The sequence below is a fragment of the Carcharodon carcharias genome, chromosome 12 (assembly GCF_017639515.1).
Source record: "Carcharodon carcharias isolate sCarCar2 chromosome 12, sCarCar2.pri, whole genome shotgun sequence".
NCBI classification, from domain to species: Eukaryota; Metazoa; Chordata; class Chondrichthyes; order Lamniformes; family Lamnidae; genus Carcharodon; species Carcharodon carcharias.
In genome coordinates this window covers 19,046,127-19,059,518 of record NC_054478.1, presented here as the reverse complement: position 1 = coordinate 19,059,518, position 13,392 = coordinate 19,046,127, and the positions used below count along the sequence as shown (strand labels likewise).

General features: G+C 44.0%; 1 protein-coding gene across 4 annotated transcripts in view; it reads right to left on the bottom strand.

The window, feature by feature from the left end:
* Positions 1-13,392, bottom strand: part of nhej1 (nonhomologous end-joining factor 1) — a 254,131-nt gene that overhangs the window by 49,012 nt on the left and 191,727 nt on the right. The gene's annotated exons all lie outside the window — the stretch shown is intronic.

Genomic DNA, 13,392 nt, shown 5'->3' with positions numbered 1-13,392 from the left:
TCACTGTTAAAAAGATCTGAGTATGAATATTGAAGCCACTCGCCAAGACCCTGAAACCTTACTCTGGCAGTAAAGTTGTGGCGCAATGGTAGCAGTCTCATTTCTCAGTCAGAGGTTATGGGTTCATGGCCCACTCCTTTGCCTCGAACATTTAATCTAGACTTGACGCTTCAGTGCAGTCCTGAGGGAGTGCTGCACTGTTGGAGGTGCCACCTTTTGGATAAGGCGTTAAATTGAGGCCCCATCTGGCCTATTTTGGAGAAGAAAAAGCAAAAAGAAAGACTTGCATTTCTAGAGTGCCTTTCATGGCCACAGGACATCTCAAAGTGCTTTACAGCCAATAAAATATTTTTGGATTGATGTCACTGTTGTAACGCAGCAGCAGGTTTACACACAGCAAGCTCCCACAACCAGCAATGTGATAACCACCAGATAATGTTTTACGGATGTTGATTGAGGATAAATATTGGTCAGGACAGCAGAGATAATTCCCCTGATCTGCTCTGAAATAGTGACAGGAGATCTTTTACATCTGGCTGAAAAGGTTTAATGTCTTATCCAAAAGACGGCACCACTGATAGTGAACCCACAACCTTCTGATTCAGATGAGGAAGCCATGTCTGACAACTTTAGACCAGGTGGATTTTTCCCTAGTGTCCTCAGGCAATACTGATCCCTGAATCAATATCACTAATGACACTATCATTATCATATCGCTGTATATGTGTCCCTGTTGTGTGCAAATTAGCTGCCAGGTTCCCTGCATTACAACAAGTGACTACACTTCATTAGTTGTAAAGCGCTTTGGAACTTTAGGAAGTCATGAGAGATACTATATAAATGCACATTATTTCTTCACCAGTTGCTGTTCAAAGCTGTGGAGATTTTAAAAATGTTTACTTTCTGCCGACTGGATGGCTCCTGTTCAAAATGAGTTCAGCAGTCTCAAAGCAGTTTGCAGAGGATAGAAGCCTACAGCACAAAATCCATCTGATTTGGCAGCAGATTAACAAATCCATTCACTGCAGCCACAGAATGCCAATTGTGCAAAGTGCTCCAAATTCAGGCCGAGGCAAATTGGTGGGATAGAGTAGAAGGAAATTTAATCTGGCTCATTATAGGAAACCGCACTCTGCATCTAACCATGTCATACCTAACCTGGAAGACACCTAATGCAGCCACCACGATCTCAAAATTCTAGGGACAAGGAGAATAGTTCACGGTCATTTTTTTTTTGCTGCTCGATCCACAGATTTGTTGAATTCAATTCCATAATCTGCCATGCTGGGATCTGTACCTACAACCTGTGACCAGTACTGGGCTACCCTACCCACTTTTCTGTGCACTCCCTCACCTTGGAAAGATCTGCAGAATTTCCGGCTCTGAGTATCCCAAAGTAATAAGTGCCCTGGTCCCTCGCATCAGATCCCTCGCTTTGTTAAGCACACATTTTGCACTGCTAACGCATGCACACTTGTGAAATGCATCGAGGCCATATTCAGAGTTGGGAGATTTTCAATCCATCAGCCTAGACTGAATTCACATCCACATGACATAGGTGAGAGGGCAGAGAGCACCATCAAAGTGAGCCATAAATCGTCATTGCCCAAGACTCAAGAGTTCATGGTCTTGAAATCAGTCCTTGTTTATCAGTTATTGATTATAATATGGGGGGCTATATTTGGGGAATTTATTTTTATTATACATATCCCAATTTGAGGTTGATTTGGATCGCTCCTGGTTTGCTACCCATTCTGGCTTCAATGCATGCCACTCCTAGCGCAGTACCGAGGGAATGCTGCATTGTCAGAGGTGCCGTCTTTCAGGTCAGACATCTCCCTCTCAGGGGGATATAACAGATCCTACAGCTTTATTTCAAAAAAGAGCACGGGAGTTATGCCTGGTTTCCCGGTCAATATTTATCTCTCAATCAACATCACTTAAACGGAATATCTGGTCAAGGACCTTGTTGCTGTTGTGGAATCCGGCTGTGTGCAAATTAGCTGCCACATTTCCTACATTACAACAGTGGTCGTACTTCAAAGAACTTCATTGGCTGTAAAGTCCTTTGTGAAGTCTTGAGGATGTGAAAGGAGCTATATAAATTCGAGTCTTTCTTCCTTTATAGCCTGAACTCAGCTGTGGTTTTTTTGCAAAGTATTTGATCGTTTATGCCTGTACTTGATTATTTCAATCTCATTGTTCCACTGCAAACTTCAAATGCACTGTGCAAAGGATGCCCTGTTCTGTGTTGAGAGTAAACCATTAGCAATATAGATGCACAAACATCAACTCAACTTAGCTGCTCTCATAATTACGGCATTCTTTTAGGACAATATTTTAAGCCAATGCTTGACTTTTCTCTGTCTCCATTATAATTTTCCCAACCCATACACCTTTCCTCAGGACGTGGGGAAGATGTTTCCATTAGTAGGAGAGACTAGGACCTGAGGGCACAGCCTCAGAGTAAAGGGAAGACCTTTTAGAACAGAGATGAGGAGAAACTTCTTTAGCCAGAGAGTGGAGAATCTATGGAATTCATTGCCACAGAAGGCTGTGGAGGCCAGGTCATTGAGTGTATTTAAGACCGAGATTCTTGATTGGTAAGGGGATCAAAGGTTACGGGGAGAAGGCAGGAGAATGGGGTTGAGAAACTTATCAGCCATGATTGAATGGTGGAGCAGACTCGATGGGCCGAAGGGCCTAATTTCTGCTCCTATGTCTTATTGTCAAGGAGTTTGATTTGTAGTCTCTGTACTCGATGATTTCCCCCCCACAAAGAAAACAAATTTAGCTCGGGGCAGGAGAAGGGATGTAGGTGTTGTTGGCAAGGCCACTTTTTTTTACTGCCCATCGCTAGTTGTTCTAGTGAAGGTTGGGATTTACTGGTCTCAGAACATTCGAGCTAGAGAGGGTGAATCAGGATATCAGTGGCAGAGGGAGTTCATGTTTGAAGTGGTGGATAATATGTCAATCAGGGGCACTAATTTGTCCTGAATGGCACTGAGCTCCTTCAGTATTGCTGCAGTTGCACTCCATCCAGGCTGGTGAACAGCATTTGATCACATTCCTAATGTGTGCCTTGTAGGTGGTAGAGAGGTCTTGGGGAGTCAGAAGATGTGCCATTTACTGCAGAATTCCCAGCCCAGCATGGCAATAGCAAAGAAAGGGGTTAAAAAAAATAACTAAACAAAAGAATCCTTAGAAACAACTTCCATAAAAGAGATGAGTCCAAACATGTCCAACATGAAGTCATGGTACAATATGGTTAAAAAAAAAAGATTATTTTACATTATCTTTCAACTTATGCATTGTTTATCTGTGGCAGCGATAAGTCTGTCCAGCTGATTTACAACCAATAATGAAATGGTACAATATAGATCAGTACAGTCAATGTAACACAGGCTGCGACTTACATCATTGTTATTATTCAAAGATTGTTAAACCTCAACTTTTTACGAGAAATCTTGTGCTTGACATTCAGCTTTATTTTATAAGTGCTATCATGGACACAATCCAGCTTATTAATCCATACAAACATTTCCCCTCCCTCACCACTGAGGACATGATGGGAAAACTGTCTACATGGGATCAACTGCCATCAGCTCCCCACATGGAAAATGGAAATACATCTCTTCTAGTCCCCAAAACAAACATCGGAGACTAAAAGTTACATTTCTGGTCAATGGAAACCACCGGGATGTTGATAGTGAAGGATGGTAATGGTGTTGAATGGCAACGAGGGATGGGTAGACCCTCTCTTGTTGGAGATGGTCATTTCCCGGCACATGTGTGGCATGAATGCTACTTGCACTTATCAGCCCAAGGCTGAAAGTTATCCACGTCTTGCTGCATGCAGACACAGACTGCTTCATTATCTGAGGAGTTGGGAATGGTACTGAATACTGTGCAATCATCAATGAACATCCCCACTTCTGACATTAAAATGAAGGGAAGGTCATCGATAAAGCAGCTGAAGATGGTTGGGCCTGGTGCAAAAGTGTTCTAGAGATGAATGGTGTAATCACTGCTTTTGAGCTTGTGAATGGTGCTGTCATTTTACTCAAATGAAGATTCCACAAAGCGGAATGAGATGAAGAGCCAGTTAATCTGCTTTCAGTGATATTGGTTGAGGGAAAGCATGTTGTCTGGGGGAACTGGTGGAACTTAGTGCTCCTTTTGCAATCTTTGATGTCCATCTAGCAGTTCAAGCATCCCGTGGACTGCAGCTCCTTCAGTGCATTACCAGTGCCACAATGAAAGCTAGATGCTTTGCTTATGTGCACGTCAGCTGTGGCTCAGTCGGTAGCATTCTTTCCTCTGAGCTAGAGGATTGTGCGTTTAAGCCCCACCCCAGGACTGGAGCACAACAATCTTGGCTGACACTCCAGCGCAGTACTGAGTGAGTTAGAGTGCTGTCCTTCGGATGTAATGTTAAATAGAGGCCCTATCTACTCTCTCAGATGGATGGTAAAAGATCCCACCGCACTATTTCGAGAAAGAGAGAGGAGTTCTCCTGGCCAATATTCACCCCTCACCCAATATCACAAAAGCAGATTATCTGGTCATTATCACATTGTGTCTTGTGGGATCATGCTGAGTGCAAATTGGCTGCCATGTTTCCTCCAACAGTGACTTAACTTCAAAAAGTGCTTCATTGGCGGTAAAGTGTGTTGAGACATCTAGTGGCCATGAAAGGTGCTACGTAAGTACAACTCTTCCTTCCTTTTCTTTCTTTAGGGGCACGCAAAGGCGCGCCTCTGATTGGTGCCCCTGATTGGGGGTGCGCTGCCATTTTACGTGGGCGGGCCAATTAAGGCCCACCCAGCATGACATCCGCACGGAAGCGCTGTGTGCTCCCTGTACGGGCAGGGGGGAGTCCCTAAGCCTGAGAGTGCGCTCTTTCGTGCATGCGCGTGAAAGAGCGCACTCATCTCCCTGAGGCTAAGTGCTGTCCCTGACATGTCCCCTCATGTGACACTATCACATGAGTTGGGACATGTCCATAATTTTTTTTAAAACTTTAATTAAATTTTTTAACCTACATGAAACCTCATCCCGCCCGTGGATGAGGTTTCAGGCTTTAGCTAGTTCCTGTGGGGCTCCTCCCCTGCTCGTCAACCTTAAGGTTGGACGGGCAGGTCCATTAATTAGTTTAGTGACTATCAATGGCCTCAATTGGCCATTGACAGGTCGGCGGACGCACAGCTGATTTTGCTGAGCCCCTGCCTACCGGAAAATTTTAATGGGGCACGGTGACATTGGGAATTCCGCCCGACATCACCACGCATCATTTTACGCGCCGGCGAGCGGGCCCCACCCCCACACACGCTGATGGGAAAATCCTGCCCTAGATGTTAAAACTCTGCCCTCTTGGGTGGATGTGAAAGATCCCATGGCACAACTTTGAAGAAGTGAAGTTGGCCCTTGTGTCCTGGCCAGTACTTACCCCTCACCTGCATCATTAAGATAGACTTTTTCTCATTGTTGCTCATGGGATCTTGCTGTGCACAAACTGGCTGTTATGGTACCTAAATTGCAACAGTGGCTACACTTCAAATGTACTGCATAGGCTTTAAAGTGCTTTGGGGTAGCCTGGCATTAGTGAAAGGCACTATATAAATGCAGGTGCTTCTTTCTTCACAGAGCTGTCATCAAGTAGAATGCTTATGCAAACTCTCACAAACAAACCACACGCACCTTGGACTCACAGGTCAATAGGTCCAGGTTTTGATTTCTAGTCTGAGATTATTTAGCACATCAGAATTTACGAAATAGGAACTGGAGAAGGCCATTTGGTCCTCCATATCTGCTTCGTCATTCAGTGAGATCATGGCTGCTCTTCTACTTTCCAGCTCTATCTCCATATCTCTTAATTTCCTTAGTATCCAAAATTCTAATGACCTCAGTCTTGAATATACTCAACAGAGTATCCACAGCTGTCTGGGGTAGAGAATTACAAAGTTTCACAACAGAAGAAATTTCTCCTCATCTCAGTCCCAAATGGCTGACCCCTCATTCCATGAATGTGATCCTGTGTTCTAGATTCCCAACCAGGGGAAATATCTTCTTATTGTCTACTTTGTCAAGTCCCTTATGAATTTTACAGCTTTCAATTATATCACCTCTCGTGAGCCCCTCGAGCCTACTCTGCCATTTAATAAGATCATGGCTGATCTGTTTGTGTTTTGAATTCCACCTTCCCATCTACCCCCAATAACCTTTGATTCCCTTGCCCAACAAGAATCTATCTACCTCTGCCTTAAAAATATTCAATGACCCTGCCTCTACCTCCTTCTGGGGCAGATAGTTCCAAAGTCGCACAACCCTCTGAGAGAAAGAAAACTCTCCTCATCTCTGTCCTAAAAGGATGACTCCTAATTTTAAAACAGTGCCCCCTAGTTCTGGACTCGCCCACAAGAGGAAACATCCTTACCACATCCACTTTGTCAAGGCCATTCAGAATTCTGACAAATTCCAAAACATTCAAAAAAAAACATTCCAGAAATTGCAAGTACTTCAACTCCAATTAAACACAAAAGCAACAGTCCAACAGGAGGTTACTTTCTAGAGTGATCTAGATGTTGTGGTACATGAGTCACAAAGAGGTCGTATGCAGTTACAGCAAGAAATTAAGAAGGCTAATGGAATGCTATCCTTTATTACGAGAGGAATTGAACATAAAAGTAAGGATGTTATGCTTCAATTATACAGGGCATCGGTGAGACCACATCTCGAATACTTCAATCAAGTCACCCCTCATTCTTCCAAACTCCAGTGGAAACAAGCCCAGTCTGTCTAACCTTTCCTCATAAATAAGCTAACTCATTCCAAGTATCAATCTAGTAAACCTCCTCTGAACTGCCTCCAATCCATTTAAAGCCTTCCTTAAATAAGGGGACTAAAACTGCATACAGTATTTTGAGATGTGGTCTCACCAGTGCCCTGTATAACTGAAGCATAACATCCTTACTTTTATAAAAACAGAATTACCTGGAAAAACTCAGCAGGTCTGGCAGCATCGGCGGAGAAGAAAAGAGTTGACGTTTCGAGTCCTCATGACCCTTCGACAGAACTTGAGTTCGAGTCCAGGAAAGAGCTCTTTCCTGGACTCGAACTCAAGTTCTGTCGAAGGGTCATGAGGACTCGAAACGTCAACTCTTTTCTTCTCCGCCGATGCTGCCAGACCTGCTGAGTTTTTCCAGGTAATTCTGTTTTTGTTTTGGATTTCCAGCATCCGCAGTTTTTTTGTTTTTTTCTCCATCCTTACTTTTATGTTCAATTCCTCTCGTAATAAAGGATAGCGTTCCATTAGCCTTCTTAATTACTTGCTGTACCTGCATACTAACTTTTTGTGACTCATGTGCTAGAACACCCAGATCACCCTGCACCTCGGAATTCTGCTGTTGTTCTCCATTTAGTTAATACTCTGCTTTTTTATTCTTCCTGCCAAAGTGAACAACTTCACACTTTCCCACATTGTACTCCATCTGCCAGATTTTTGCCCACTCACTCAACCTATCTATATCCTTTTGCAATTCCCTTATGTCCTCTTCGCAACATACTTTCCTACCTTTGTGTCAGCTACAAATTTAGCTACCATGCCTTCACTCTCCTTATCTAAGTTATTGATAAAAATTGGAAAAAGCTGAGGCCCCAGCAGACACCTGCAGGACTCCGCTCGTCACGTCCTGCCAGTTAGACAAAGATCCATCTATGCATATTCTCTGTTTTCTGCTGACCAGTCAATCTTCTATCTAAATAATAATATAAAAATAAAAAACAAAAACAGAATTACCTGGAAAAACTCAGCAGGTCTGGCAGCATCGGCGGAGAAGAAAAGAGTTGACGTTTCGAGTCCTCATGACCCTTCGACAGAACTTGAGTTCGAGTCCAAGAAAGAGTTGAAATATAAGCTGGTTTAAGGGTGTGGGGGGGGGGGGGCAGCGCAGAGAGAGAGAGAAGTGGAGGGGGTTGGTGTGGTTGTAGGGACAAACAAGCAGTGATAGAAGCAGATCATCAAAAGATGTCACCAACAATAGAACAAAAGAACACATAGGTGTTAAAGTTGGTGATATTATCTAAACGAATGTGCTAATTAAGAATGGATGGTAGGGCACTCAAGGTATAGCTCTAGTGGGGGTGGGGAGAGCATAAAAGATTTAAAAATATTTAAAAATAATGGAAATAGGTGGGAAAAGAAAAATCTATGTAATTTATTGGAAAAAAACAAAGGGAAGGGGGAAACAGAAAGGGGGTGGGGATGGGGGAGGGAGTTCAAGACCTAAAGTTGTTGAATTCAATATTCAGTCCGGAAGGCTGTAAAGTGCCTAGTCGGAAGATGAGGTGTTGTTCCTCCACTTTGCGTTGGGCTTCACTGGAACAATGCAGCAAGCCAAGGACAGACATGTGGGCAAGAGAGCAGGGTGGAGTGTTAAAATGGCAAGCGACAGGGAGGTTTGGGTCATTCTTGCGGATAGACCGCAGGTGTTCTGCAAAGCGGTCGCCCAATTTACGTTTGGTCTCTCCAATGTAGAGGAGACCACATTGGGAGCAACGAATGCAGTAGACTAAGTTGGGGGAAATGCAAGTGAAATGCTGCTTCACTTGAAAGGAGTGTTTGGGCCCTTGGACGGTGAGGAGAGAGGAAGTGAAGGGGCAGGTGTTACATCTTTTGCGTGGGCATGGGGTGGTGCCATAGGAGGGGGTTGAGGAGTAGGGGGTGATGGAGGAGTGGATCAGGGTGTCCCGGAGGGAGCGATCCCTACGGAATGCCGATGGGGGGGTGAAGGGAAGATGTGTTTGGTGGTGGCATCATGCTGGAGTTGGCGGAAATGACGGAGGATGATCCTTTGAATGCGGAGGCTGGTGGGGTGATAAGTGAGGACAAGGGGGACCCTATCATGTTTCTGGGAGGGAGGAGAAGGCGTGAGGGCGGATGTGCGGGAGATGGGCCGGACACGGTTGAGGGCCCTGTCAACGACCGTGGGTGGAAAACCTCGGTTAAGGAAGAAGGAGGACATGTCAGAGGAACTGTTTTTGAAGGCAGCATCATCGGAACAGATGCGACGGGAGCAAAGGAACTGAGAGAATGGGATGGAGTCCTTACAGGAAGCAGGGTGTGAGGAGCTGTAGTCGAGGTAGCTGTGGGAGTCAGTGGGTTTGTAATGGATATTGGTGGACAGTCTATCACCAGAGATTGAGACAGAGAGATCAAGGAAGGGAAGGGAAGTGTCAGAGATGGACCACGTGAAAATGATGGAGGGGTGGAGATTGGAAGCAAAATTAATAAATTTTTCCAAGTCCCGACGAGAGCATGAAGCAGCACCGAAGTAATCATCGATGTACTGGAGAAAGAGTTGTGGAAGGGGGCCGGAGTAGGACTGGAACAAGGAATGTTCCACATACCCCATAAAGAGACAGGCATAGCTGGGGCCCATGCAGTTACCCATAGCCACACCTTTTATTTGGAGGAAGTGAGAGGAGTTGAAGGAGAAATTGTTCAGCGTGAGAACAAGTTCAGCCAGACGGAGGAGAGTAGTGGTGGATGGGGATTGTTTGGGCCTCTGTTCGAGGAAGAAGCTAAGGGCCCTCAGACCATCCTGGTGGGGGATGGAGGTGTAGAGGGATTGGACGTCCATGGTGCAGAGGAAGCGGTTGGGGCCAGGGAACTGGAAATTGTTGATGTGACGTAAGGTGTCAGAGGAATCACGGATGTAGGTGGGAAGGGACTGGACAAGGGGAGAGAGAAGGGAGTCAAGATAATGAGAAATCTTCTATCTATGCTGGTATAGTACTCCCTCTGCCATGAGCTTCTACTTTGCACAATAAGCTTTGCTGTGACACCTCGTCAAATGCCTTCTGGAAATCCAAGTATGGAATGTCTACGGGTTCCCCTTTATCCCATAGCACATGTCACTCCTTCAAATAACTCAAATAAATTGGTTAATCATGCAAAATGTTGTTGGGTCTAGACATTACAACAGTTAACACAATGGGGTGAAAGTCGCTATATAAATACAAGCTTTTTACTTTTTTCTTTAGACTCTCAGATGCAGAATGCATGTGAATGTGAATCTTTAGGGGAATGAAATCATTCAGGAGAGGAAGGAAATGAAATTAAACCTTGTTGCACATGTTTTCGGTTTTTTAAACTCCATAGAGCTTCACAGCCAATTAATTTCTTTGGAAGTGCAGTTACTGTTGGCATGTGGGAAAAGGTGGTAGCCAACTTGGAACAGACGAATGACCAGTTGCATGAAGAAGACATAATAAATTCCGGCAAGAAATTCTTGTTATTCAATGCCACTGCTAACACATATCCAATCATTTGGTCACTCTAGCAGCTGATTAAATACTGCTATTCCATAGCATCTTTACATAAGAGTTTATGCCACTCAAATCTCCAGGCTTTGATTAAACAAAAGGAAAGCAGCAATGCTATTGTTGGGAATGTTCATTGATTGGTGGAGTTACCAATAATTAAACAATGCGCCTTTCACAGTAAACAACTTTTCTGATCAAAGTACAAAAGCCAAGCCTCCTTGTTTTTTTTAAAAAAAAATCACTAATCATAGCAGTTAGGCCAGTAGCTGATAAGATAAAGAACATCAAAGGGAATCACAGCTCTACTGGCACCCACCCTACATTATTAGAGGTGAGTGGATAGATCACTTGCTATTACATGGAATTTATAGCACAGGAGCAGGCCACTCAGCCCAACCAACTGATCCATGCCAGTATTTATGCTGTACACCAGCCTCTCCCACCAGTACATTGATAGACAAGAGAGTTAAGGTTTCTGGCAGCAGACAGGAAGGTGGATTTGAGACCACAATCCGATCAGCCATAACCTTATTAAATGGCGGAGCAGGCTCCAAGGATCAAAAAACCTACTCCTGCTCCTAAGTCCTAGTTCTACTTCATTTAATTCGATCAACATATTCTTCAATTCCTTTCTCCATCATCTGCTTACCCAACTTCCTCTTAAACATATACTGTGCACAATTCTGGTCTCCATATTATAAAAACAAGTTATGTGGAGGCACCAGAGTTGGTGCAAAAATGATTCACGAGGATGATACCAGAACAGGAGGTCCTAACTCAGCAAGGATTTAACAGGCTGGGCACTTTTCTCTGGAAAAGAAAAGGCTTTGGGGTCTAAACAAGGTTCAATACAATAAGATAAAGGCAAAATACTGCGGATGCTGGAAATCTAAAACAAAAACAAAAAATGCTGGAAAAACTCAGCAGGTCTGACAGCATCTGTGAAGAGAAAGATAGAGTTAATGTTTCAAGTCCGTATGACGAAGAGTCATTAACTCTGTCTTTCTCTCCACAGATGCTGTCAGACCTGCTGAGCTTTTCCAGCATTTTTTGCTTTTGTTTAAGGTTCCATACAAGTTGAATATAACCTTTCTGCTTTTCAATTCTTTCACTCTAGAAACAAACTCCAGTGTTTTTCTTTTATGGGCTTATCAATCTGCATTGCTACTTTTGTGTATCTGTAGCCCTAACTCCTCTGCCCTATTTTACACCCTTGCTCCTAACCCCATTTGAACTCAAATGGTCTAGCTTGTGCACAGGCCCACAGTATGGTCCAGCTGTTGATAATGACTAATGGACGGTCATATGGGCTTTGTCTTAGGCTGGAGGGACATAAATGCAGAGAACCTCCCGAATCAAACGCTTCCTCCCCAGATTTCCAGCAACTCTGCCTGTTCTGTGACAAATCTCGAAACCTGTGCCCACAATAACATCATCCTATTTGATGGAAAAAACAACTTAATCATTTATCTGCCTTCTCTTCTCCTTCAGAAATAAAGGGTCCCTTTTTCCCCACTTTGCCAGGTCAGGCGTATGGCTGGAGAGGATGAGTCGCTACCAATAAGAGCGTTCAAAATGGAGTTCCAGGATGAGTGCTTGTAACTGGGAAGAATGTTGATCCTTATTCCTGTGATCATTGATAGGCTTCTTAAATATCTAACTGAAAGGCCCCCTTTCAGCTGTGAGACACAACACAGTACATCTTTGCCATGCTGAATGTCCTGATTTCATGCATCCATTCGTATGCACGAAATGTTGACTTTTTAAACTTCCTGTCAACTAGATGGAGGAATGAGGGGAGAATCCTTTACATTCTCTCCCCCTCCCCAACACAAGTAGTGATCCTTTACAACTGAAATTTGTTTTCAAAATCTGATAGAGAGGTAGGGTGATAATAGTCTTGTTCCAATAGTTGGTGAGAATTCCCAAATGAAGTTGGGTTTGAGGAATCGCTACAACCACGTTGGTACCAAGCCTTGCTGATGAGCTAGCAGAGTTTGCAGCCCACAATCAAGGCTGGCATTTCAATGCTGCACCAAAGATACTGTTTTTTTGGTTGAGATGTTAAACCAAAGCCCCTTCTGTCTCTCTCAGGTGGGCCTAAAAGATTTCATTGCTCCAATCGAAAAGGAACATGGAAGCTATCCCCAGTGCCTTGGCAAAAATCCCTTAACCAACATGTAGAATGGATGACCTAGAATAGATGACCTAGTCATTCAGTTCAATGCTGATTGTGGGGCCTTGCTGTGTGCAAATTGGTTACAGTAGAATTACAACAGGAGCAACATTGATGCAAGCTTGTTCCTGTCCTTCCTTTATCCAAACTTTTTGTTTCTTTTAATCAGAACTGGAACAGGTCTGAAACAAAATGCCCTGTGGCACAACATAGCGGCAGATGTGGTAAGTATTGACCCATCTCAGTCCTTTAGATTGGAACTTGGTATTCTCTAGAGGAAAGACAACACTGGGGAGCATGGGTAAATAAGTTTGCCTTGTGGGCAAGAGTTTGTGCCTGCCTGCCTCCAGGTAGTTCAGACAACTGGGGAGGGCACTGAATGAAGATGACCCATCCAATTGGCAATAAAGTATAGCATGGCATTTTTCGGGAGGGAGGTTGGAATTTGAGGGTACCCCCTCCCTCCCACTCAGCAGATAGGGGATTCACACTCTGAAAATGGTGGGGAGAGACTTACCGGCTTTTCCCCATGTCACTGCGATCTCCCCCGGGGGTTGACTGGGTCAGACAGTCAGCTTTGTCAACTTGCAAATTGGGTCTTCTATGATGTATGTCACATTCCATTTGTCAGTTTAGGACAGTACTGCACTCCTACCAGCCCTATCAAGTCAACAATGTCTATTGTTGTGGACTAGCGTGATGTAATAACCTAATTGTTAAAATCAGTTGGGCTGACAGAAGACTAAGGTGAGGCAGCCAGTCAAAGACAAAGGCACCTATAGCTATGTAGAACATGCAGCAAAAACAAAGTGTTGAGCTATCCTGTTGCCTTATTTTGCTGTTCTATCAACTTAAGATATGATTTTAGAAACTAGTTATTAAGTTGCACC